This window comes from Urocitellus parryii, chromosome 5 (genome assembly GCF_045843805.1).
Source record: "Urocitellus parryii isolate mUroPar1 chromosome 5, mUroPar1.hap1, whole genome shotgun sequence".
Taxonomy (NCBI): domain Eukaryota; kingdom Metazoa; phylum Chordata; class Mammalia; order Rodentia; family Sciuridae; genus Urocitellus; species Urocitellus parryii.
Genome location: NC_135535.1, coordinates 166108167 through 166134274, shown reverse-complemented (window position 1 = coordinate 166134274; position 26108 = coordinate 166108167). Strand labels below are relative to the sequence as shown.

Here is a 26108-nt window from a genome sequence, read left to right as displayed (position 1 = left end):
CCCTTCCTTCCTGCAACTGTGTACTGATTTCATTAAGCTGTGGCCACTGCAGGTAAGAGTTTGCCTCAATAAAACAGTCACCGGTGGGGCCTGTTACCGCCCCCCACCCGAGTGCTGGGTCCCACTGCCATAATCCAGCATCGGCAAGTCTGGGGCAGGGCCCAAGAAGTTGCATGTGTGACATACTTCCATGTGATGCTGCTGGACCATGGGCCACACTTGGAGCGACACTGCTTTCCCATGTGTGAGCATCACCAGGAGAACTCAGGAAACACTGATGCCTCCGCACCAGGCATGAGGGGCCCTTGAACCTGAGGTGGGCCCAAGGATATGAAATGTAAACATGCAACACCAACCCGAGGCCCAGGATTCTGATGAATTGGTTTTGTGGTCCACATGCTGGAAAATGCTCCTTCCTTCAAGGTATCTGACCTTTCTGGCCTGTACCATCTGCTTTCCCTTCCAGCAGCAGACTGAGAAGACGCATCCCAGCAGAACCAAACTCCAGGGCGCTCGTGAATGTCGAAGGAAAGAGCTGGGGGCGTCAAAGGGACTAGCAAAGAGCCTGTTCTCTGCAGCTGTGAATAGGTGCTCAAGTACACCAGTAAATTTCAAGGGCCCCACACGGACACTCGCCAGTCCTCACACACAGAAAGCCAGAAACGCATGTTGTGCAGGAGGCTGAACCACCCAGAGAGAGTTTGCTTTCCACTCCTGGCTGTCCCCCACCCAATGGGGAGATGGACACCAGGCCTCCAGCCAGCAGCAGGGCTGGCCTGTGCACATCATGTGGTGGCAGTATAGAGATGGCCTGCCTGGAGGAGACACAAAGGCTCACACAGGACAGAGCCTGCACTGGGTTAATGCTGAGAGGCCTGGACAGACGAGAAGGGATGCCTTCCTGGGATGACCCTCCACTGACCTTCCTGGGCCTGTGGGAATATTCATTTATCCATTTGTTTTTTAAATATTAAATCTTTAACCTGCTTTTACACAAAACTTAAATATAGATAGTTCAAACCATAATGTTCTGATAATCCTCAATGCTCTGTTCTGTAAAAGAAAAGGAACAGCTCACACCCCCTAATCCCAGCTACTTAGGAGTCTTAGGCAGGGGGATCCCTGGAACCCAGGGGTATGAGGCCAGCCTGGACAACACAGAGAGACCCTGTCTCAAAAAAGAAAAGAAAAAGAAGCCACAGAACAACAGAAAATATCTGCAAAAGATACCTCTGACAGATTGTTAGCCAAAATATACACAGACCTATTAAAACTCAACAAGAAAAGCAACCACATAATTTTTTAAAAAGTGGGCAAAAGACCTGGACAGACATGTCACCAATGAAAGATCTACACATGACAAAGAAGGATATGAAAAGACAACATGCCATTAAGGAATTGCCAATTAAAACAATGCAATGCCACCACAGGCCTGTTACATGGCCACGGTCCAAAACACTGACAGCACCACATGTTGGAGAGGATGTGGAGTCAACAGGAACACTTGTTCATTGCTGGGAGGAATACAAAATAGTACATCCACTTTGGAAGAGACAAAACCAAGCATAATTTTACAAACAATTCAGCTATCATGATGCTCTTGATATTTATCCAAATGAGCTGAAGACTTAGCCACACACAAAAACCTGCACATAGATGCTTGTGATGCTTTTGTCACACTGTGACAAAATACCTGAGATAAACAACTTATAAGAAGGAAAGGTTTGTTTTGGCTCATGATTTCAGAGGATCCAGTCCATGGTTGATTGGCCCATTGCTTTCCGGTCCATGTGAGGCAGGACATGATGGTGGGGAGCACAGGATGGAGCCAAGCTGCTCACCCATGGTGACTGGGAAGCAGAAAGTGAGAGAGGAGGGTCCAGGTTCCAATGCCTCCTTCACAGGAACATCTCTGATGACCTAACTTCCTCAAAGCAGGCCTCATCTCTTAAAGCAGTGCCACAGGCTGGGGACAAAGGGGCCTTTGGGGATAATTTCAGACCCAACTTAGCAAAGTTTATGGTATTTTAGTCAAAACTGGTAGACTCAGAAGGAACCAAGATGTCCCTCAGTAGGTGAATGGATAACCCCTTACTGGTGCCACTAGGCAGTGCAGTGGTGCTCTACATTAAAAAGAAATGAGCTATTGAGCCATAAAACACGTGGACAAAGGCACGCCAAAAGCATACTATTAAGTTAAAGAATCCATTCTGGAAAAGCTACGTATCGTATGATTCAAAATATAAGTCACTCCAGAAAAGGCAAGACCAAGGTATAAAATGATGAGAGGCTGCAGCCGTCAGGGGAGGGAGGTGACGCAGAGGCCTTGAGTGACCCTGCATGGCGAATACGCCGTTATACACCATTCAGGACCCCGAGCACACACCACCACAGCAAACCCTAATGTGCCTGAGGGCTGTGGTAATGGCGTGCTCCTGTTAATCCTGGACTATCATCAATGTGCCACTTCGGGGTGAGAATGGGAAAGCCGTGCACGCATGGGGGCAGAGAGCAGGTGAGAACTGTGCAGTTTCTGCTCATTTCTGCTGTGAAATCTAAAACTGCCCTAAAAAACACATTGTTTTTTTAAAAAATTAAAAATAATAAATAAAAGGAATACATGCATACTGTACGGAAATTCAGAATGACAGAGCACCTCTATCTCCTCTCCCAACCACACACACAAAAATGCACAGTCCAAGGCACACATACACGCCAGGAGCAGTGGCGCACACCTGTAATCCCAGCAACCCGGGAGGCCGAGGCAGGAGGATTACAAGTTTAAGGCCAGCCTCAGCAACTGAGCAAGGCCCTAAGAACTTGTCTCAAAATAAAAAATAAAAGGGCTGAGGGCTGGGGCTGTGGCTCAGTGGTAGAGCACCTGCCTTGCACTGGATTCGATCCTCAGCACCACATAGAAATAGATGAATAAAGATATTGTGTCCATCTACAACTAAAACCATACTTAAAAAGGGGGGGGGATGTGGCTCTGTGGTAAAGCTCTAAAGGTCAAAAGACACACACACATGTATATTTATATAAAAATGTACAAGCATAAATAATTCACGTGTGTTCCTATGTACGTATGATCTGGAAACAGGAAAGATGTGTTTGCACATCTGCAAACTCTCTTCACTCCAGAACAAAGTCAGGCTCTGGTCCCCGCGATACTGTGACATACAACAAGACACACATTTCCAGCAGCTTGTGGCACTGAACCTGTGGGGTTGAAGTGGGCACCCCCTTTCTCCACAGAAAAGCCCTCTTCACCATGGCTGATTTTAGGACTGTCAGCAAAAGAGTCTCTGTGAAAGAGTCCAATGTAGATAAACTTCCTATTTTCATGTCACCCTGTTTACTTGGCCACTGGAAGGGAAGATACCAGCATCCAGGTGCTGGACACGCCCTTACTAGTTTTTGACAAACATATCCAGTATAGTACTTTGTAGAACTGTGCAAACAAGGCCTCTGGCCTTGAGCTGGGCTTCACAGAGATGTCTACATTTTTTAAGATAAGTTACAAATGGGCTCCATGGTAACAGCTGGCAGGGGGAGGAAAGAAAGGGGAGAAGAAGCTCTCCCCTTCTCAGGTGTTGTCCTTGAAGAGTTAACTTGCCCAGAACAGTGAAAGAAAAAGCTGCTTTTATGTGAACTTCTGCAGACTGTGAGTTTCTGAGCCCCTCCCCTTACACACTGGGTATAAAACTCTGAAACTCCCTGAACTCAGGGTTCAGGGGATTGATTGATTACAGCAAAGGCTGTACCCTCTGAACCTGGCTGCAGCCAAATAAAACTGTTTCCTGCTGTCTTCAATGCCTGGCCTCGTCTGTCCCTACAACAGGGTCTGCCGAACTCCAGTTTGGGTCAGAGCTGAGCTGAACTGTAGAACAGGCGGCTGGAGATGGAGAAAAGGTCATGTACAAACGGCCCAGAACCTGGTCACGGAGAGGAGAGTGGTATGAGCCCAGAGGAAAACAGTCTGCTTTTATTTTTCTTCAGGCCACATTTCCACCTGGTGGCCTTCTGGTGGGGTTTGAGGAGATGGAGATTTGGCCTTGAGCCGTCTGAGAAGTTCCTGGCTTCCATGTGCCACCTGGGAGCAGTGGGTGTTTATTGGCCCCCAGTGGGTGGGCAGGGGAGTGGAGATGACAACCCAGAGCCTGGTCAGGTGGGGCTGGAGCCCAAGCAGCAAGACAGAAACCCAAGGCTAGGAGAAATGTCTTCTGAGCCCAGCCCATGAATCCCAGCAGCAAGGACCTCACCCAGTGACCTGGAGCCAAGTCCCTCTCACTTGTCCTATGGGGGTGGTGAGGGAGGTCGCCTCTTGTGGCTCTTCCTTCTTCTTGGATCTTAGGATTTCTGAAGAGCTTCTACCCTGAAGCCTCACAAAATGATTTCCACCCTGGAGGCGATCATGGAGACTATGTGGGTCCCACCTCCCTGGGTCTAGCTTGCTAAAATCACAGGCGCTCTGGTTACCACGTGGCCTGCTGGCAGCAGAACCTGCCTCCTCCCTGCCATGCTGCTCCTTCCTGCCCCATCCCAAGCTGGCCGGCCTGTTCAGTGGTTGCAGCTGCTCCTGCCATGAACAGTCTGAAGACCCCTCCTCCACGGGCAAGAGACAGCATGGATGTGTTTAGAAAGGGCTCTGCAAGGCCATTCCTCCTGCTGGGGGGTCCAGAAGCCCCAGGGCCTCAGCTCACCCCACCCCACACTGTCAACACTTACACCCATGGCCCTGGCTCCAGGCAGGAGGGGGCCAGACTCCGCCCACACCTGCCACACACACTCAAATAACTGCACCTCACTCTGTGAGCAAGAGCACTCCCAGGAGTGAACCAGAGTAGGGAAAACAGCGATGGACAATGACTGGCATCCTTTACAGCTTTGTCTTGTGGAGAATATGCATAGAGCAGAACAGTGCAGTAGACGCTCACCACTGGGCTTCCGTGAAGCATCTTCCCGAAGCCAATCCTGACTCATCTGGACCCTGCCTGCTCCCCTGTATTATTTAGAAGAAAAGCCCAGACACTGTATATTACTTCACCTGTAATTTTTCACCTCTCTAAATGCCGTGAACTTGAAGTAGACACACACATGCACGCATCAGCGGAACTCTCAGGTAATAACCAGGCTTCTGTGCCAACAGCGCTCAGGCACCAACTCATCCTAGGAGAAGTGGAGCTTGGAATGCTTGAGGACATATTTCAATACAAGGAGCCCCAAAAAACAGCCTCCCCAGGACTTTCCCAGTCCCTGGACCAGAGAGCTCTTACCTGGTGGCAATGCTGCCAACCATAGGTTGGCACCGGTAGACACACGGCAGCAGCCTCGTTCACCCCCATCATCCTGCATCTGGCTTAATGTGTACCCCATAAGTGCAGCGTGGGTGGAAGGCTGAATGAGGTCTGGGGCCCGGCATGTGCTCTGCTGATTGGTGGCTGAGTGAGCCTGGCCCCCCACCAATACCCCTCCACCTAGACTCTCCTTTATAACCTTTTCCCTCACTTGCTCCTAAGACCGTGTGAGCCTCAAATAAGAGGCATGTGGCCCGCACAGGCAGGGCAAGAAACAGCACAACAATTAATCCAAGGCTCTTGGCAAAAACGATAAACTGACTCGAATTCTGCATCCCAGTGCTCTGTAGGGCAGGACCTGCCTGGCGGGTGACACTGCTGACTGATGGCAGCCACACAGCTACAGGGACCTAGAGCCATCTGATCCTGATCTTCCCTCCAGGCATGGAGTCTATTTTCACTGTAAACCTGCTCACTTCTGATCATCCACCATCTTTCTCAGGTCCAACCCGGCCACCGTCCCCAGCCAAGGATGCCAAGGGCAGAAGCGGACAGCGTGACCTGTAGCTCAGCACTGCCCCAACTGTGTTCTCACCAACTTAGCATCCTGCAAACTGTGAAGTCAGCCAGATCGCATCTTCAGAAGACAGATTCACTGTCCAAACACTTCTGCCACTAAGACCTCCCCCTCCAGGAAACCGCCGACTCCCAGGAGCACAGAGTAAAAGCTCCGAGAAGCCCCGTGACAAAGAAGCCTGCCTGTTTCCACCCTCCAACTTCCCAAACATAGCAGGCCATAGTCACAGCCACCAGTTACCTACACTAACCACGAGCCAGGCACGGCAGCAAGAGCTTTGTGTGGAATTTAACGTCACAACAATCCTACACAGGAGCTCCCACCAGCTTCCTCCTTGCAGAGGAGACAGAGGCCCCCGGAGCAAGTGGCTGCGGCAGAATTCACACCCAGGCAGGCCAGCAGCAAAGCCCAGCACTCACCACCATGCCATCTCCCTCTCAAGAGCCCAGTGACCCCAGGACAGTGTCTCACGGATTGAGCTTTGGAAACCTGGTTGCATGGGAACAGGAATCAGCACAAGCAAGCTGGTTTCTATGTCCAGCTGTCACAGGGTGACCCTGGACTTCCTCGAAGGCCGTGAAGGTTGGTAGGAAGAATACAGCCTCTGAAACCAGACTGCACAGGTTCAAACCCCAGTTCCGCTCCCTGCTAGCTCTCTGATCTTGGGCAGGTTAACTTTTCTGGGCCTCAGTTTCCCAGATCTGAAGAATGGAAATAGTTAGTAATGTCAAGTTCGCTCTCATTATTTCACCTAACCTTTCCTTGATGGAGGAGGATCTGAGGAAGTCCTGTGGATCTCTCGGGAACAGGATTAATCACCTATAATAGAAAGCCCAGAGAGACCACCACAGGAGGAGAGGGAGACAGTGTATCTATGAACCTGAAAGCGGACCCTCACCAGACACCAAATCTGCTGGCACCTTGACCTTCAGACTTCCAGCTCTCCAACCGGAAGCAGCAGATTTCTGTTGTCCAAGCCACCTGGCCCATGGTGTTTTGCTACAGCAGTGCGCGCTGGTAAGATGACCTAAGGACACACCCACCCCCCCACAAAGGGAGATTGCGCCGCCCGGCCAGGGCAGAGAAGTCTGTTTCTGTGTCATTACCTTTTGCACAAGCAGAGCCCAAACCGCTGGAGAAGCTCAATAAACGGGACCACCGAGCAGAAGTGGCAGCTGACAGTGATGTGCACAGGTCCCCACATGTTGGGCCCAGTGGCTACCACAGCTCTCCACGCTGCCAAGCCCACTCTGGCTTCTCCAGGTGGCCTGACCACAGGGACGCTCCACACTCCTAACCCTGCAGCAGCCACTCAGCCTGCACAAAGCACCCCTTCCAGAGGCTCAGAGAGAAGGGACCAAGGGGAACCCCTCCTCTAGACCCTGCCCTCACCTGGGTGGGGACAGGGTGGCGGAGTCTCATTCCAGGCCATGCAGCCTGAGTGTCACCAAAATGGCTCCTGACACCCGACCACAGATGCTTGCCAGTCTTTCAACCACCCCCACTTATTCCTCCCACACCCTCAGCCAGTTCCCCCACCTTCACACAGCCCATGATCCCCCATCAAGAACCGCAAAAGTCACAGGACTGTCACGAGAGACTTCTCTATTCTGCTAAATGAAATTTCCCCACAGCCCACACAACTCTGTTATCATCTAACACTGCTGCTGGGCCGTGACAGTGACATACAGGGTCTGGAGTCCAAACACAGTGACTCCAATTCTAGCTCAGTCCCTCATGGGCTGTGTGATCTTGGGCACACTGCTGGATCTCTCTGAGCCTTTCTCCTCACCTGCAAAATAGGGGAAAACACATCCATCTTACTCTGGCTGTGGGGATTCAGGTACTAATTAATATCATATATAAAGCTACTCCCCATGATAGCTGATTAGCATTTGGTAGGCACTATATGTTAATAATCTTAACTCATTCCTTAAAAAGCATTAGCTTGGGAACCAAGGTCTAGGTTCTAACTGTGCCCCTAGCTGTATGACCCTCCCTGGGCAATTTAACATCTCTGAAACTCCATGCTTTCCGCCTAGAAATGACTTAGTCCACTCACCTTGGATTACTATGATGATTAAATGTAGTAATAAGAATGAACTTTGTAAAGTACTGGAAGAGCTATCTTCCCTGTGACCAGCTTGCCAAGTGCCATTCTCTCCCAAGTGGCCAAAGAGGACAGGCTGTGACATTTGGAGAGGAATAAAAGGATCAGAGATCCCAAGTGTCTGCCCTCCAGTTGACCAATCCATGCAGTGAGGGCCGTGCCCAACCAACTGCTAAGGTCACAGGGCCTCGGGACCAAGTTGGTCAGAAAGGGTAGAGGGGAGGGCTTCCCAAAGCCCGAGATGAAGCCACCATCGGGTTCCACACTTGGAAAAAACACAGATGGTCCACACCCTGGTCCCCAGAACCCAAAACATGTGACCCTACGACTGGCAAAAGGGACCATCCAGATGGGATGAAGGCCACCAGCCATGTGTGGGAAGGATCCTAGACTACCCAGGTGAACCGGCCAGTTCCAGGAGTCCTTCAGGTGAGGTGCATCAAACAGGCAGGAGGAGGCTCCTGGGAGGAAGAGGCCCTGGCCAAGGGGGCGCCCCTGGGGAGGAAGGGGCCCTGGCCAAGGGGGCACCCCTGGGGAGGATGGGGCCCTGGCCAAGGGGGTGCCTCTGGGGAGGAAGGGGCCCTGGCCAAGGAATGCAGACTCCACTGAGGCAGGAAAAGGAGAGGACACGGAGCCCTCGAGCCTCAGGAATGACAACCCTGCCAACATCCTGACCGACTGCAGCACTGACACCAGACTATGGGAAGAACTGTAAGATGAGAAAGTTACAGGGTTAAATGGTCAGCTGGCGTGGGAAACCCTGGGGGCTCCTCAAGCAGCTGACTGCACCACTTCAGATGCCCTGTAATCCCACTGTCATTCCCAAAGGCAACGGGAGCCTCAAATGGATACCTGAGCACCCACAGTCATAGCAGCATTATTCACAGTAACCAAGGTTACTGGATGGAACAAAATGTGCCAGAGACCCACGCTGTGGAATACTACTCAGCCCTCGAAAGGGAGGAAGTTCTGACACCTGCTAGCACCTAGATGAACCTTTAGCACATCATGCCAAGTGAAATAAGCAGTCACAGAGGCGAATTATCACAGGGTTCCCTTTATACGAGGCATCTAGAGTGGTGGAAGTCATAGACAGGAAGGCGCATCTTGAGGCCAGAGGCCAGAGAGAGGAGTGAGCATAGTCAGTTTGGGAAGAAGAAAAAGTCCTGGAGGTGGGTGATTGTGACAGCCGCATGACCCTGTGAATGTATTTAATGCCACTGAACTACACACCTAAAAACGGTTAAGAGCATCAATTTGAGGTTGTGTCTGATTTTTCACAAAAAGTCACGTGGCTCTCCAAGAGTTTGTTATAATCTGTTACTGTAGGAAAAGAAAGCTCACTTATACAGTGACCATTCCTCCTCTCCATCCTGTCCCCCAGAGCCTTCCATGGGGTTCTTGAAGCGGCCTCTGCCCTGTGTGAGAGACGGCCATAAACCAGCCTGCCTCGCTCAGCGGCCTTCCGTGATGAGGAAGCATCAAACCACCAGACCACAAAACAGCACTCCCCAATGAAGAGGGACCAGGTGCTCGCTCTCCCATGCATCTGGGGAAAGGCTCAACAAAGGTTTGCTCACTTGTATTATAGGTCAAACTGGTTGCCATGGTCACCCTGGTCACCATGAGTCACCATGGTGAGACTCGGGCCCTAGGATAGTTTCCATGTGGCTAAGCAAGACACACCCGGGCAGCAATGCAAATGCTGAAGGAGGGCGAGGGTGAGAGCTCCGCCAGGCACAGGCTGGGCAGTCATGCCTGATAGGCCAAGCATGCCCAGGAGAGGCGGGCAAGCCCAGACCCACCCACCCACCTCCTCCTGATTCAGTAGGGAAACTGATGGCCAGGGAGGGGGACTGGCAGGCCAAGGTGATACAGCAAGATCCTAGGGGGGCTGCCCCAGAGCCTCCCGCCTCCTATGTCAAGAGCTTGACATCCCAAAGATAGGGCACAGCACAGCAAAGGGTGTCCAGGGGATGGACGCCCCCTTCTCCAGGATGCTTCTTTTGGATCCTTCTGCAGAGGGACTCTGCAGCCAGGGAGCTCTGGCCTGGCCCGCTGCCTGAGGCAATGTTGGGACAGAAGTTCAGGGCTGAGCAGAGATGAGTTCTGCAGTACCAGGAATGACAGCCTTCAGGAGAAACCAGAGGAGAGGGAGGTGTGTAAAATCCCCGCCTCCTCCTGCCACTCCAACTACGGACCCTGAGCCTCTCACCAGCCTCCCCCCTCCCTCTCCGTACTAACATACCAAGGATGCCAGAACATCGGGGAAGGTCTCCAGCAAGAAAGGGCGAGGTGAACACACAGGAAAAGGACCAGGGAACAGAAACATTTGTGGGCAGGAGAGGAAAACTACAATCAATATCCTCAGAGGCCTGAGGAAACACCGCCTCTACAAAACAAAAAGATGTTCAAAAGTGGAACAATTAGCCAGCAGTAAAGTGCCTTCAGAAACTGAAGACAGAGGATTGAAATAAAATAGGCAACCGAAAGATTAAAGACCAAGTCAGGGAAAACTCAGAAAAAAAAACAGAAATACAAACAAAAAATCATACAGATCAAAAAAAGAATTAGAAAATGGCCAGGTGTGGTGGGACATGCCTGTAATCCTAGCTACTCAGGTGACTGAGGCAGGAAGATTGCAAAGATAGAGGCCAACCTGGGCAACTGAGTGAGACCCTGCCTGAAAATCAACCTTTAAAAAGGGCCGTGATGCAGCTCAGTGGCACAGGGCTTGCTAGCACACGTGAGCCCTGCATTCAATCACCCAGCACTAGGGAAAAAAAAATGATCAAAAATGAAAGGATGGAGTGAAAACAGAGGCGGGAAAATTTTCAGTTAAAATACAAGTATGTTGATAAACACTGAAATAAACTTCCATATTGATTATTATAGTTATTGCTACATTATAAAACATTTTATAATTAAATACTGTGAAACCTAGTGGCAGTCCAATGGCTGGAGAAAGACCATCAGCAAAGCTTATCACTGTGAAATTTGAGAGAGGCAAAGAAAAGACACTGAAATTTCTCAGGAAAAAAAAAAAAGGAACAAAAGTCTTTTGGGGGGAAGCAGAATGACACTGAACCTCTTAACAGTCACATTGGAAAGTAGAAGACAACAGAACAATGCCTTCACCATTCTGAATGAAGGGCTAATTCCATACCTGGCTAAATTATCTGCTGATGGAGAAAATGGAACAGACTTTTCCACAAGACTCAAAAACAAACCAAAATCCCCGACCTTTCATGCACTCTTTAGGAACTTCTAAAGCACTCCAGCAAAAGAAACAGTTTTTTTAAAAAGAAGAAAGAAATGAAATATATGGACCCCAGAAACATGGGGAATCTAGCATAGAAAACCAGCAGAAACTGTAAAAGGAAGTTCTCAAATGACAGCTGATCAACAACTGGGGACAACTTGTCTAGTATGGAGCAACAGATACGCAGAACACTAAGTTAAAAAAAAAAAAAAAGAGGAAAACTATTCACTTCAGGAATAAGGAAAAACAAGGGTTTGAACTCCTGAATGTCTAACCACAGTGGATTAGTTGGCACAACACTGACCAATATAATTTATGGTCAATAATATGTATTGATTCTTATGAATCCAAACAGGAAGTCAATACACAATGTCTAAGAAATTAAAAAACAGTAATAGGAACCTATTATTTAAAGATAAAGAGCTTCTTAAAGATGGGAAAACTGTGGAGAGTTAGAAAAAGGGAAGGACAACTGGTTTTATTATAGCCTTTCAGATCATTATATTTCATTTTTCTCATTTTTTTAATATTTATTTTTTAGTTGAACACAATACTTTACTTCACTTATTTATTTTTATGTGGTGCTGAGGATCGAACCCAGGGTCTCACACGTGCAAGGTGAGCGCTCTACCACTGAGCCACATCCCCAGCCCATCATTTTTCTCATTTTTTAATTACAAAATATTCTATAGTATTTTGTGATTTTATAATATTCATGATATTTTAAATACAACATGTGTATGAGTTAAAAAGCACAATAATAAAATCAGCACCCTTTATCATCTAGCCAATAAACAAATTACACCAGAGACATGGCGCACACCTGTAATCCCAGCGGCTCAGGAGGCTGAGACAGGAAGATAGTGAGTTCAAAGCCAGCCTCAGCAATGGCAAGGCACCAAGCAACTCAGTGAGACTCTGTCTCTAAATAAAATACAAAATAGGGCTGGGGATGTGGCTCAGTGGTTGAGTGCCCCTAAATTTTATCCCTGATACCAAAAACAAACAAACAAAAAATAGATTATTGTTATTATTGGTCATAGTAAAATCATCTACTTTGTGGAAAAAAAAATTAACTTTGTGTTTTTTTCTAAAAGTTGAAATACCTTTTGCTTCCAGTGTTGCTTTCTTCCAACAAGTCTCTGGGTGTTTTTGTTTTTAATCATCATCCATACCGGTAGCTCCAAGGTTTATGGGTCATGAGATTTTGTATTCATTTAATTCATTCATTAAGAAAAGAAAATGAATGCAAAACACTTTGCTTTCTGCAAACTTTATAAAGCCAGATGACTTATGGACTCATTGACAGGGCCCTTCCCATAGCCTGGTTGGGGCCTGAGCATTCACAGTGCTGTGCCTAGTCACAGAGGCCCTGGGGGTGGTCTAGACTCCCCAGGACAGAGGAGAACACAGTCGGGCCCCAGCAGGTTTTCCCTCGGTTGGGAGGTAAGGCCTGTGCATTTCCAGAAAACACACAATACTCCAGAGCAGTTCCCAGGAGGTGCAGAACTAAGAAGTGAGAAAGGTGGTCTTGGAAGCTGAGCCAGGGGCGCTGGGGAAACTGGCTTCGCTCTCAGCCTCTCCCAGGTTTCTCCGCCTCACCTATCTTGGTACCTGGGGTCCCACGAAGGTTTTGTGGTCACAACAGGAAGATTCTGTAACTCACACACAGTAATTTCCTTGGAGGGGGCCGGAGGACAGGGGTTACGAAAGACTGTGACTAAGATCTTTTGAAAAATGGAACAGCAGGGACAGGGGCACTCCAGGTAAGAGGTGGTGAGCCACCTCACCTTCACAGGAAAGTATCACAGAAGTCTCAAAGCAGCTGAGGACAGAGGGGTGGAGGGTGAGAATGGAGTCTGCAGGCAGCAGGGAGGCCCTGAACTGCAGCCGCCCAGTCCTCAGGCCTGCTGGAACCCGAGGGCCACAGGGCCGATGCCTTCTCGCCCTGCCTAGAAGCCTGGGAACCTCTCCTTCAAATGCCCCTGATCCACGGCCCCTCTTCCAACTGTGCAAGAGCCCCCAGCCAGTCATGCATGCTGGAAGCCGAAAGGAAACCCCTGGAGAACCCACAGGTCACAATGGAAAGAAAGATTCTCTCTTAGGGCCCGGGCACAGGCTGATGCCCTTCAGTTGGCATCCTGGACTATGGCAAAGCAACCTGTACCAAGAGTTATACGGGGGCACTGAGGGATGGCAAGACAGGAGGCCCCCCAAGGAATGTGTGTGACAGAAAGAAGAGCAGGAAATACATGCCCTTCACTCAGCCAAGCCCAGCAACTTCCATCTTTAAAGTTCTGTCTGGAAGACCCTGTGGCTTATCCCTCCTCTGGTCTCCTGGCCTTGCCTGAGGCTAGACAGAGTCCCACCTCCTTTAGTAAACCCACCTTGGTCTCCCCTCCCACAATGAAGACCCTTCCAGGAATCCCCCCAACACTTGGCCTAAAATGTCCTCCATTGTTCCAATCATGCTCCCCCTTTTCTCATTCCCAGGATGGGCATGACACATCCTACATCACCTCGTCAACCTACACAGCGATTCTGCTGGAGATGCATCACCACCTCATTTTATAAGCAAGAGACCTAGGGCTCAGCAAGGGACCTAGCTAGCACTCAAAGGTCACACCCCAGTGAGGTCAGAACCAGGACTCCTTTTTCTAAGCCTTCCAGTGAGACCGGCAGTGCTGCAGGCCGCAGGACAGGCCTCTCCTCTCTGTTCCCCACCACCAGGCACGGGGCTGGCACCACGAGGTCCTCTATACTCAGAATCCCACCAGGAACACCTGTACCCTGACCCGTGTACCCTGACTCATCTCTTCCACGCCCAGGTGGCACCTGTTCTGGCTGCCTGTGTCTGGTGTGTAGGCTTCAGGAATTCTGGGGGCAGGGAAGACACATTAGGACATTTCCCCCTCCCTCCTACCCCCAAGCAGGATGTGAGGTGAGAGGGCGTATGAGTGGCCCTGACTGTAGGGCAGGGGCTACAGAGCCCCAGGCCTTGCCCTGGTGGGTCACAGGTAATATTAAGTCACCAAAGCCAGCCAGAGAGCCCCAGGACAGCATCTCACCAACAAGGACCCTATTTTCCCAGGCACTACAAAAAAAGCCTACAGAAGGTGCTGTGGAGCATTCAGCTCCCACCTACACATCAGGAATTAAAAACAGTAGTGTCTCTGTCAATCATTAGCCAGGCTGTGCTTCAGACTCTGCCCTCCCAAGGCTGGCACCTGGGGCAGCCCAGCCTAGAGAAATTCAAGGCAAAGCAGGCCAGGAATGGCCTCGGGTAGTCTCCACGGTGACCAACAGCCCCAACCTGAGCCAGCAGGTTCTGAAAGACACTTTTTAGAAATAAAAACTCAATGCCCTATGCTCTGGCATTTGGAGTACAGAGGAATCCTTAGGGACAGAGCTGCCCTGCACACACTGCCTGCCAGCTTGCCACTGCCACCAAACATGGGTCCCACTTCCTAACCTGAGGAATACAGGCTCGGCCAATGGCAAGGCTGATAAACACAGGAACAGCTTCAAATGAAGGAGAGCAGTGGGTGGTGTTCTGGAAACTTCTGGCTGCCTCCCCTCAACCATCTGCCCCTGCTTGCTTTAGTAACAGAATACTTGCTGTAGCCTGGCACACAGAAGCCCCGAGTAAGGACCACGTCCCCAGCCTCCCTACCAGCTCGGCAGGGCCCTATCTGTGGCTGTCTTGGGCCACAAGGGGGGCACCTAGACAGTGCTGTCCTAAGCGTGACCCCCATACTGGCAGCATCGGCACATCCCAGGCCTACTAGAAGCTAATTCTCAGGCCCCATCAGAGATTCCCAGATCAGAACCCTTAGGACAGGGACTTGGGAAACCGGGGTTTTTGTTTGTTTCTTGGGTTATTTTTGTTTGTTTGTTTTGTAGAACTGGGGATGGAACCAAGGCTTTGAGCATGCGATGCTCGTCAAGCAAGCCACCTCTGAGCTACACTCAGCACTTTTTATTTTGAGCCTGGGTCTCACTAAAAGGAAACGGCTAAGTTTCTCACTAAAAGGAAACGTGTTGTTGCTCAAGTCTGAGAAGCACAGACTGGAGGATGCCAGGAGCAACATGACACAAGGGGCCTGGTGCCTGGAAACCTCAGGGAACAGACTCTTGGAGCCTGGTTTCTAAAGGCGGGGGAGGGGCTCCCTCACATCACAGCCAAACCCAAATCCTAATCCAGCTGGGCTGGGGAGGAGGGACGAAAAGAAACTCAGCCACCAAGCAAAGATCAGAGGAGAGAACAGCCTCCCAGGGTACTAAGTAACGAAGACACAAGGAATAAAGTCAAGCATAACCCCCACGTGAGCAGTCCAAGTCCTCAGTCAAAGATGGAAAGCACCAAGTCAGGTTTGCTGCTGCCATCCGCCATCCTCTCTCCTGCCTCGTGCTGATTATAAGAGAAATTTTTAAGTGAGAAGGACTCAAAATCGAAGGCTGAGCAAAGGAAGATTGGAAAGAAAAAACTGAGGTGGAAGTATTAATATTAAAAGTAAGTTGAGGCCAGGTGCAGTGATGCTCACCTGTAATCCCAGCAGCTCAGGAGGCTGAGGCAGGAAGATCGCAAATTCAAAGCCAGCCTCCGAAACTCTGGGAGTTGCTAAGCAACTCAGCGAGACCCTGCCTCTAAATAAAACACCAAAAAAAGCTGGGATGTGGCTTAGTGGTTGAGAATCCTGGGTTCAATCCTTGATACCAAAAAACTAAAAAATAAATAAGTTGAGGACTTTTTGATAACCCTGACTCAGCAGGCCAAGGACTTCTTTTCAGTCATTTGCCTTTATTTGGAAACAGAGGACTTGGAAAACCACTAAGCTCTGAAGGTCCAACAAGGCTGAGACGACTCCAGTCGGTTGAGACTGTTTATGAAACCTGAAGCACACTAAGGCCTGAATGTCTATATGGGACGTCTGTCCCTCATAAATTCTTGCATATTCACTGCTTCAAAACAGCTGGGCACAGGGGTGTACACCTGTAATCCCAGAGGCTCAGGAGGCTGAGGCAGGAGGATCACCAAAAGCAAGGCGCTAAGCAACTCAGTGAGACCCTGTCTCTAAATAAAAATACAAAATAGGGCTGAGATTTGGCTCAGTGGCCAAGTGCCCCTGTGTGCCATCTCCAGTACTCCCCTGGCTCAAGTAAAAGAACAAAGACAACCCATCTTGGTGGCTCAAAGGAGGACAGAAATATCAAGTGCAAGTGAGAGCTGCCCAAATCCTTGAACCTAAGGAAGGGGCCTGAGCAGCAAAGGGAGAGAAGAGGTTCTGCCATGGTTTGAAGATGGTTCGTCCCTAACAGGTTCACATGTGGTGCTAAAGTTAACAGTATTGAGAGGTGATGGGACCTTTTAAGAAGTGGGGACTAGAGGGAAGTGACTAGATCAGGTGACTGGATGAGTTACTGCGAGAATTAGTTGTTATAAAACAGATCAGCCTCTTTTATCCACTCTCTCCCTCATGCATGCCTCCTCTTTGCCATGCTTGCTTTTTCTCTGCCATATTGTGACACAGCCTGAGGCCCTCAGTAGAAGCCAAGCAGATGCCATGCCCTGCTCTTGGAACTATAAAATTGTGAGCTAAATAAACTTCTTTATAAAATTCTAGCCTCAGGTATTTTGTTATAGTAACAGAATAGACTAGGCCACATCAATAGAGGTTGCAGGCAATTCTCATCTTAATTCCTCCGAAAAGCCTGGCAGATCACTGGGACAGCCATGAAGGGGAGCCCATGACTATAAGCAAGACCTTATCACCAACTACTCCACATGAAGAGCAGACAGGGTTTGAATGCCTTCCCACTGATACCTGCCTCTCAATTTCTGGCCCTTAATTCTTATAAAGTGTACTTACTTATTAATTTTAGGACTGTAAAGAAAAGGGATTCTCCCAGATCCTTGCCTGAACATTCTCCCCAGATGATGAAATTTAAGGTCAAAAGACCAAATCATTAAATAAGCAAAAAAATGAAACAAGGTATGATCCACAAGGTAAACATGATAAACCTGTAAGCACCAAACACGAAAGCCAAGTTCACAGAGCTGGGATTCCCACCAACACAAATATAACTTGGCTTAGAAAAAAATTATAGTGAGAATTTCTTATACATTGCTCAGAATTTGACAGATGGACAAGCACAGCCATAAAGAGCAAGCTCAAGTTAAAAGACATTTCTAAAGTCTGTGTCCCTCAGAGAATACAGATCTTCTTCTTTCAAGTTCACCACCCACTTTAATATGGATGGTATAGTTCGCCACAAAGAAAATTTAATAAAGTCCCATAAGAAGAGAATTTTTGCAGATAACATTCACTAACCCAAGAAAACTAGCACTCAACAATAAGACAGCATGATACTCTCCATAACAGGATCCACTTGGAAATTCAGGATCCTACCTGCTAAATAATTCTCAGACCAAAAGTGATTTAGAAAGGGACCAGAAAATATTGGAAAAATGAGCACTTTCTTCTAAAGCCCACCAGCTACAACTATACTCAAGGAAGATGTTGAACATTATATGCTTTTTAGATTAAAAGACCAAAAATAAATGAAATCATTTATAGTGAAAGTAGAACAACAAAACAATACAAGTAAGAAGAAATGGACAAAGGCCGAAGTTAATAGTCAATGAATAGGAGGGAGAAAAGCAGAAAGAGTAAAAAATTAATGTAATGATACATTTAAATTCCAGCACATCCTGTTAGAATCCCATTCATAACATATAATAAGAACACACCACAAGGCTTGCAGTCTGGCCTCAATTTGGGAAATAGCGTTAAAAACATCAACTCTTCCTAAGTAAACACACTGGGAACATTCCAAGCAGGGAGGATCCTTCTGGGTTGTTTACTCCAATACTGATTCAAGTCAATAAAAACAGTATGTGAGGGGCTGGGGATGTGGCTCAAGTGGTAGCGCGCTCACCTGGCATACGCAGGGCGCTGGGTTTGACCCTCAGCACCACATAAAAATAAAAATAAAGATGTTGTGTCTGCCGAGAACTAAAAAATAAATATTGAAAAATTCTCTCTCTCTCTCTCTAAAAAAAAAAAATAGTAAATGATCTCAGTACCCTCAGTGAGGGCAAGGTTGAATAAATTATGGTAATTCCGTACTATAGAACATTCCACAGCTGCTGACCTGGCATCCCAGGAACCAAGAGCTAATGTCAGCAATAAACAAGTCACACACATATAAGATAGAGAATAAGTTGCACAGCACAAATTCAATTTGTGAACGGAGCACAACTTTGTGGGTGCCCATGATGCAGGGGCAGGAAGAGAGAGGGGAGCGATCCAGGCTGCTGACAGCCACATGCCAACTCCTCGGTGAGTTGAGGAGGCAGAATCAACTCTCTGTGCTAGCCCACCTTTCACAGTCTACCTACACCCACACCCCAGGATGCTCACCTCCCCTTTCCCTCCCCCATTTGTTCCAATCTGGCCTCTATTCCCATAGTCCCACCAAAACAGCAGCTGCTAAGACTACCGCCACTGACAATGGCAGCAATGCCACCACTGTCCACTTGCTCCTACTGAAGCAGGCTCACCTGGATCCTGTGTTACAGGTCTACCTGGCTCTCAGGTCCCCTCTCAGGCTGCTCTCTTGCCATCTCCAATACAGGCTCATCTTCCTTTAGTTGGCTCTTAGAGTTCAATATCACTGTGTCCTTGACTTCAAATATAAATATAACCTAGACAAAAACATCTGTCTGGCCCAGACACCTCCTGAGCCCCAGACCACCAGCCTACTTGATGTCTCAGAGGCACCCTGAACACAGCACAGCCCAAACTGATTCAAACCTCCCCTGCTGCAAGATGGGTTCTCACCCAGCACCCAGCTTTGGGGACATCTACAAGGATGAGCACACAGGTGGGAGGCAGGGGCCTCTCCTTCTGTGGACACAGCACAAGCCCAGGCAAGTGGGGATTCACCAATGACGAGTTCAACAGAAACGTGCCTATCACCTACTCTGTAAAAATAGCCATGACCTTTGTGGTGGACACAACAAGCTCACATGTGCTATCACCAGCTGGCCCCAAGCTCTCCCCACCCCAGAGTACCACGCCCCTGGCCTCCCTGTGAGCAGCCTCCAGCTTCTCTGGCCTCACCCAGACTGCTCTCTCCCCACTGTCCTCCAAGCCAGCTGCCCCCTGCCCCAGGGGTGAGGGGGAGGGGACTCTGATTTCCTCCTTAATCACCTGTTTCTTTTCTGCTTAGCAGTGGAATCCTCAGGAGCATAAGCCCCCAGAAAACTAGCACCAAGTGATAAGTGTCAGGCTTCATCAGCACACACTGATGCCCTAGCTTCGGAATTCTGGCTATAACACACCCACTATATCAACAAGATCACTGCCACTCCCTGACTGATCTCAAACCCCTTCTGCAAACCTCTTGTTATCTGATTCTCCACTTGAGGCAGCAGTTTGTCATCCAGAACACTGGGGTCATGTGGCTAAATGGTTTGTCCCAGGTTACCCAGCCCAGAAGAGAACTCTGTCCCCTAATTCCTTGGTTCCATTACTTTCTCACATCAGCAGGGGCAGGGCCAGCTGGGGCTCTGGTCACTACCCAGGCTGTAGGATCATCCCTATAATAAACAACATGTATTACAGGGATTAGGGCCAGTAAGTCTACTGTGGAATGGTGTCAGTGATTATGAGACAGTTCCATAAGGAATTCAACAACTCCTTTTACAAACACGAACTCCCACCTATTGCTTCATTTACCCTAAGAACTTTCCTATCTAGATATGGTTCAAATTCCTGATGCTCTAGGAACAATGGAATCAGGGGGTGTTGTAAAGAAAGGCCCAGAGAGACCAGAGTCGGCTCCCCTGACTGCAAAGCACACTCACACCAAACTCCCCCAGGACTCCCTGTGCGACCAACTGCCAGGAACTGCACCAGGTTTCAGAGGGAAGAAGGCAGCAAGGAAGAGAGGAAGCCAAGCTCCTGGGTCCCTGAAGACTCAGAACTCAGCGTGGATTCCTGCCAGCACTGGTTCCTCTTCTCTGTTCTGCACAAAGTTCCTACTATCATCCCAACCTCCAGATTATTTTCCTGAGTCATATGACCAAAGCATCACTGCTCAATCATGTCCTTTTGGATAGAGTAACCAGGATGGACCCTTTCTGTTAACCTTGTCCTGGCTAAATAAAGGGGTCAAATGGTCAAAGTTGGCCTCTCAGCTTCTCTCCCACCTTTCAGTCTGGATTTCCTGCCAGCTCACCCTCCCTGCTTTTCTCTACCTATTCTGTATATCCAGTACTTTAACCACAGAGAAACTACTTCCTTCCTGCTTCTCATTCAACTAATATTTCCTGAGCATCTAATAAGGCAAGGCCTATCCTGGGTGCTACCAGAGACCAAAAGATGAATCAGAAACACAGTCCCCACCCTCCAAAGACAGAACAGGGCAAGGGTAAGACACATGGTCATACAAATATTATCTACCACCAGGGCCAATGGCACATGCCTGTAATCCCAGCAACTCGGGAGGCTGAGTCAGGAGGTTGCAAGTTCAAGGCCAGTCTCAGCAACTTAGTGAAGCCCTGTTTCAAAATTTTAAAAAAGTGGGGGGGGGGTGGTAGGAATGTGACTCAGTGTTAAATGCCTCTGGGTTCAATATTCAGGACCAAAGAAATACTATGTACCAGATCAAATGAGAAGAGAACTCAGCGTGGATTCACTCAGTGTCAGAGGAGTAGAGGAGGAAAAGTGCAAGCCAGTCCTTTCCTGTCTGCTGGGGAGCAAGCATCTAATGACTAGTGAATAATGGGCAAAATCAGGGAAGGAGGGCATTCAAGAGAGCAGAGATGCATGAACCAAGACAGGGAGGCACATCAGAAAGGCAGTTCAACTTAGCTGAACCATCCACTGCATAATGGCAGTAATAGCTATTATTATATTATTCAACAGCACCTAGATCTGATTACTTGGGCTAGGCCCCACTTTGCACACTTTATGCCTGAGTGACACCTACCTGGAACACACAGGTACAGTGCACCAGTTTCCACCTGTTCTGACCAGTCAGGACATGAGCACTCCACAGTTGTTAAAAATATTAATTCACTGAATCCCCACAATAAGCCTGTCAGGAAGGAATTAGAATGATCCCCATTTTACAGATGAGAAAACCAAAGCACAGAGTCTAGAGAGATTTGGGAGGGGAGCAGGAGCCCAAGGTGGGCTAGTCATCAGATGCCTGCTCCTTTAAACTAATACAAGGCAAGGGCAATACCTCTTCTGGCCTCTCTTGTCAAGGAACACCTTGCAGCACAGACAGTGCCCTGAGGGAAGGGGACCTGTTAATCCTGGAATCCCCAACAACTGAGTGCAGCAAGGAAGGAATGGAGGAACACAATGAGTGCCTGGTGAGCAAGATAATCCACCCTGCCCTGAAAGTCCTGCCCTGAAAGCCTGTAGTGTCTATTATGTGGGCAGGGCTGCAGGGACCTCACATGAAGGCCACTGGAAGGAGCAGAGGGGCAGGCTACCAGGATAGTCAGGGTCTGCCCACAGATGCTCATCTCCCCAGAGAGGTCACAGATTTGGAGGGCGGGGACACAAATGTCCTGAGGAGAACGTTCTCAGCTTCAGTTAGCTCTGGCTACCGTAGCTTTGCCCTTCAGTCTCTAAATGAGGAACTTCACTCTCTCCTTTAAACTAACAGAACTGCTTCTACCATTTTAAGCCTTCAGAGGGCTGGCTTGAGCCCCAGGGGACAGGCAAGTCCAAGAATCCCTCCCGAAGTTGGCATAAGGACTGCGGGTTGTGGGGACAGCACCTAGGCTGGATCCCGCATTCTCTCAATTACTTGGGAGAGTGCCTTATAAATAAACTGCAAAGGTGGCAGCTCCCAGGAATTGCGTCCTCCCAGTTCCGGAGGAAAGTTCCTGAAGGCAGCCTTCTCTACTGGCTCTCCACCGCACAAGCCCTGTCCGGAAGGGCACCCACACTCTGGAGAACTCAGTTAGAATCTCAGGAGCCGGGCCACCAGCCATCCCTCATACCGTCCAGTTGTCTTCTGGTCGTGGGTTCACGACCCTAAGCCCTACCAAGCCGAGGCACAGCTCCTGAACCGACTACGCTGCATAATCACGTGCGCCGACTTGGTTGGCGGGGGTGGGGGGTGGCCTGTGTACCCCAAACTCATTAGAAAGGCAACACCCTCCCCATACCGCGGCCGAGGGGACCCGGACCCACTCCTGCCCCAGGCGGTGCAACCAGGAAGAGTGGGACCGACCCGGGACGCACGCGAGGCAGTTCTGGGCCTCCACCAGGGGACGCAGTGCACTGCCGCCCCCCACCCCCCGCGCCCCAGACACCCGGCCAGCCCCGGACTCTCACCTGGCAGGGGGACACGGGCTACAGCGGCTCTCTCTGCGAGCACCTGGGCTCTCCCTGGAGCTCCGTCCCACTCTTGCTCTCCGGCACTCTCGGGGATCTGCGGGCGCCGAGCCGTCTGGGCGGAGCAGGAGGAGGAGCCCACTAGGCGGAAAACTCCGCGGGCGCGGCAGTCCCCACGCGCCCGGGGGAGGAGACTCTCGCACAGTGGCCCCGCCCCCAGGTGAGGCCCAGGACGCGCAGCGGACGGAGAAAATGGCCTCTGCTAGCTGGAGGAGGAAGCCTGGGCCCTCTCGAGGCCAGGACAGGTCCTGGAGCCCGGCAGCTGCGCTCCCTGACCCGATCCAGCCCCGCCCCTCACTGGTGTCCAAGAAGGAAAGCATTTCCCAATGCCCTCTTCAGCCCAGTGTATGTCATTAATGCCTCTAAGAGGAAGAAAACTTTCTACATCAAAAAGGTCACACTCATGGGCTGGCGTTGTGGCTCAAGGGTAAAATGCTCTCCTAGCATGCATGAGGTACTGGGTTCCATCCTCAGCACCACATAAAAATTAACTAAAGATATTGTGTCCTCCTAAAACTAAAATAAGTAAATATTTGAAAAATATTCATACTGGTTATTCATACTGGTTATACCCAGTATGGAACGACGAAGAGGTAGGTTCATAGTGAATAAAACTGACAACCTCAGCCAAGGATCAAGGTTATCATCAACAGTGATAAGTCATATTATAGTATACATAACATGCAAAAATATCATAGTAACCCTAACTGAGGAGCAGTCCCCAGAATGCATGGGAGCACCGCTCAAAACTCTCAAGATCGTCTGAAAAACAAGGAAAGTCTGAGAAGCTGTTACAACCAGAAGAATTTGAGGAAATATGAAAACTAGATGTTTTCTGGATGGAATTCTGGAAAAAGAACATTAGGAAAAAGCTAAAGACATCTGAATAAGTGTGGCTTTTAAGTAATTATAATGCATCAATATTGGCTCATCCATTTAGCAAAAGCATCATGCTAATAGATAAAATGTTAATAATGGGAGAAATTCCTGGTTTATGAGAACTCTCTGTATTCTCAATTTTTCTATGAATCTAAAATTGTTCTAAAAATAAAGTTATTTGTTAAAAAGGTCACTCACGTGATATATGAATATATGGTAATTATAAAATATTCAAAACTAAAAAATATTTGCTCTTCACTTCCTCCCCATTTTTTCGTGCGTCCTTCCAAATCTCTCTCCCTAAAACACTCTGAGTGCACGCATGCATACTTACATAACTGTATTGTTTATAAAACGGTGTTGGAGTAGTTGCAACAACAGTAGTCTCTTTTCACTCACTATATCTTGGAGGGTCTTTCCAGGCAGGCATACCTGAATCGACCTGGTTATTTCTAAGGATTGAACAGTGTGCGCCATCACACAGTCATCGTTCTTTATTATCTAGCTCCTTACTGAAGGATATTTATGTTTTGCATATTTTTGACTGATGCAAACAAGCAGCTGATCCTATTTGCATTTCGAGAGCGCACAGACAACAAGAACTAGAAGGACCACCGCGAGCGAACTGGAGGCGGGGAGAGGGCTGGAGGCAGGCTCTGGCCTCCGTCTCGCGCTGGCCCTTCGCTGGCAGCGGTGCTGATGCAAGCACGCCTTGCGGGAACGCACCTTCCAGAACCTGGCCGCTGAGCCACATCGGACCCTCGGGGCCCATTCATTCTCCGCGGTCTGTCAGTACTCGCACACACGCGCGCACACGCGCGCACCCCTCCAGGCGGAGGAGGGCTCTTCTTAAGGGCTGGACCTGAATAGGAGGGTGAGAGGTGAAACTCAGGCTAAAGGCTCCAGAGCAACTCTGAGAAAACGCCTCCAGGAACAGAGAAGGTCAAAGGGAACAGGAAAGACTCCCCCAGGGCTGAGGTTATTATCCTTGCAGAGGCGCGGACATACTGCAGGAGATTGCAACAGCGAAACCCGCAAAGAAACCGGCGCGCCTTTTCAGCTCTCGGGAACCCCTGTCACCTGGTGTTCTCAGTGGGTCAGGGAGATTTGTATGGGAAGGGAGCCAGGTGACTTCTGCTTGGATGCCCGTGGTCGGCAGCAGAGGCGATCTTCTTTTCTCCCTGGAGAAATACTTTCATCCACTACTGAGCAAATGTTTCTTTGTTTAAAAATAAACAATCCTTAGAGTGGATTCCTTCTTTCCCTGGTACACACTTTCCTGTCTCAGAACTCTTCAAGGCCAGAATGGTGAATAGCCACCACTGTGCTCCCCTTTTCATAATTTTCAACCATATAGTCTCAACAGACATGTGTTAAGCCCTGACGGCGCCAGCAAGATGCTAGGGGCTGAGGAGGTACTGCAGAGGGGCCTGGCCTAGGACCTGGTTCTCCAGGTGGGTGGACAGGCTCACTGCTAGGGCTTCCATACAGGGAACACCTTGTGAGAGCTGCAAAACTTAGTTTTCCAACGCCTGGGTTCTAGTTCTGATTCTGACATTACAAGTGACTCATCCTCCAAGCCTCAGGCTTTCTCACCTATAAAATCTTCAAGATTAGAAAATTAACCCTGACTTCCTTGCTGTTCAGGAATCATACAAACATCAAATGAGGAAAGGGAAAGTAAATCCCTTGTAAAAGGAAAAAAAAAGTGCCTAACTGGTGGCACACGTCTGTAATCCCAGGGACTTGGCCAACTGAGGCAGGAGGATCATAAATTCAAGGTCAATCTCAGCAACTTAGCTAGACCCTATCTCAAAATAAGAAACAAAAAGAACTGGGGGAGTAACTCAGTGGTAAAGCTCCTTGGGGTTCAATCCCCAGTACCGAAATAAATAAACAAATAAGAAAAATGTCACATGCTGTTGGATTCTGAGTGATACAGTATTATTATAATCATTCTTATATTGACTCATTCAACCAACAACATTTGAGTACAGCCTACATAACTGGCCCTGTGCTTGGTACCATGGATACAAGAATAAAAGAAAATTCCTATATTCTTAACACAGTTCCTAATCTAATAGAGAAACAAATAAATCATAAATGCCACACATAATAAAGCTTGCTAGCAGGAATCCTGCGGGTTGTTGAGAGGATGGGATCTCAAAGGCTTCTGATCTCTCTCACCAGGCTTAGCAAAGAAATAGCTTTTAATTTTTTAAATCATTTTCACTCTTTTTAAAGTTATCTATTGCTTTAATTCTACTTTTATCTTTGTAATAGTTTTCCTTCTTTGGGTTTACTGTAATGTTTTGGCTTCTAGAGTTGAATGTTAGGATCATGCTTTCCAAAGTCTTATCTTGTAGTAACTTTCTATCACTGTAAATCTCCCTGTAAATCCTGCATCACACAAGTTTTAATATGCCATGCTTTCATGACCCCTCAGTTATAAATACCTTGGGTTTTTGTTGGGACTTTACCCTTAATTCGTGGATTATTTAGAAGTATGTTTTCAACTTTCTATTTTCAAACTTAGAGCTTTGTTAGTCTGGAGTTG

General features: G+C 48.7%; 1 protein-coding gene across 4 annotated transcripts in view; it reads right to left on the bottom strand.

Annotated features, from left to right (window-relative positions):
- Anxa11 (annexin A11) overlaps positions 1-22759 on the bottom strand; it is a 44056-nt gene extending 21297 nt beyond the window's left edge. The window contains exons 1-2 of one of the 4 annotated variants that reach the window (XM_026390289.2): positions 19091-19106; positions 18811-18954 (exon numbers count right to left, since the gene is read on the bottom strand). The gene's annotated coding sequence lies outside the window, so the exon portion shown is untranslated. Of the gene's footprint in view, positions 1-1693; positions 1800-18810; positions 19184-22612 lie in introns of those variants that run through there. The other 3 variants (XM_026390290.2, XM_026390288.2, XM_077798576.1) reach the window with 3 other exon arrangements.
- Between the last annotated feature and the right edge of the window lie 3349 nt (positions 22760-26108).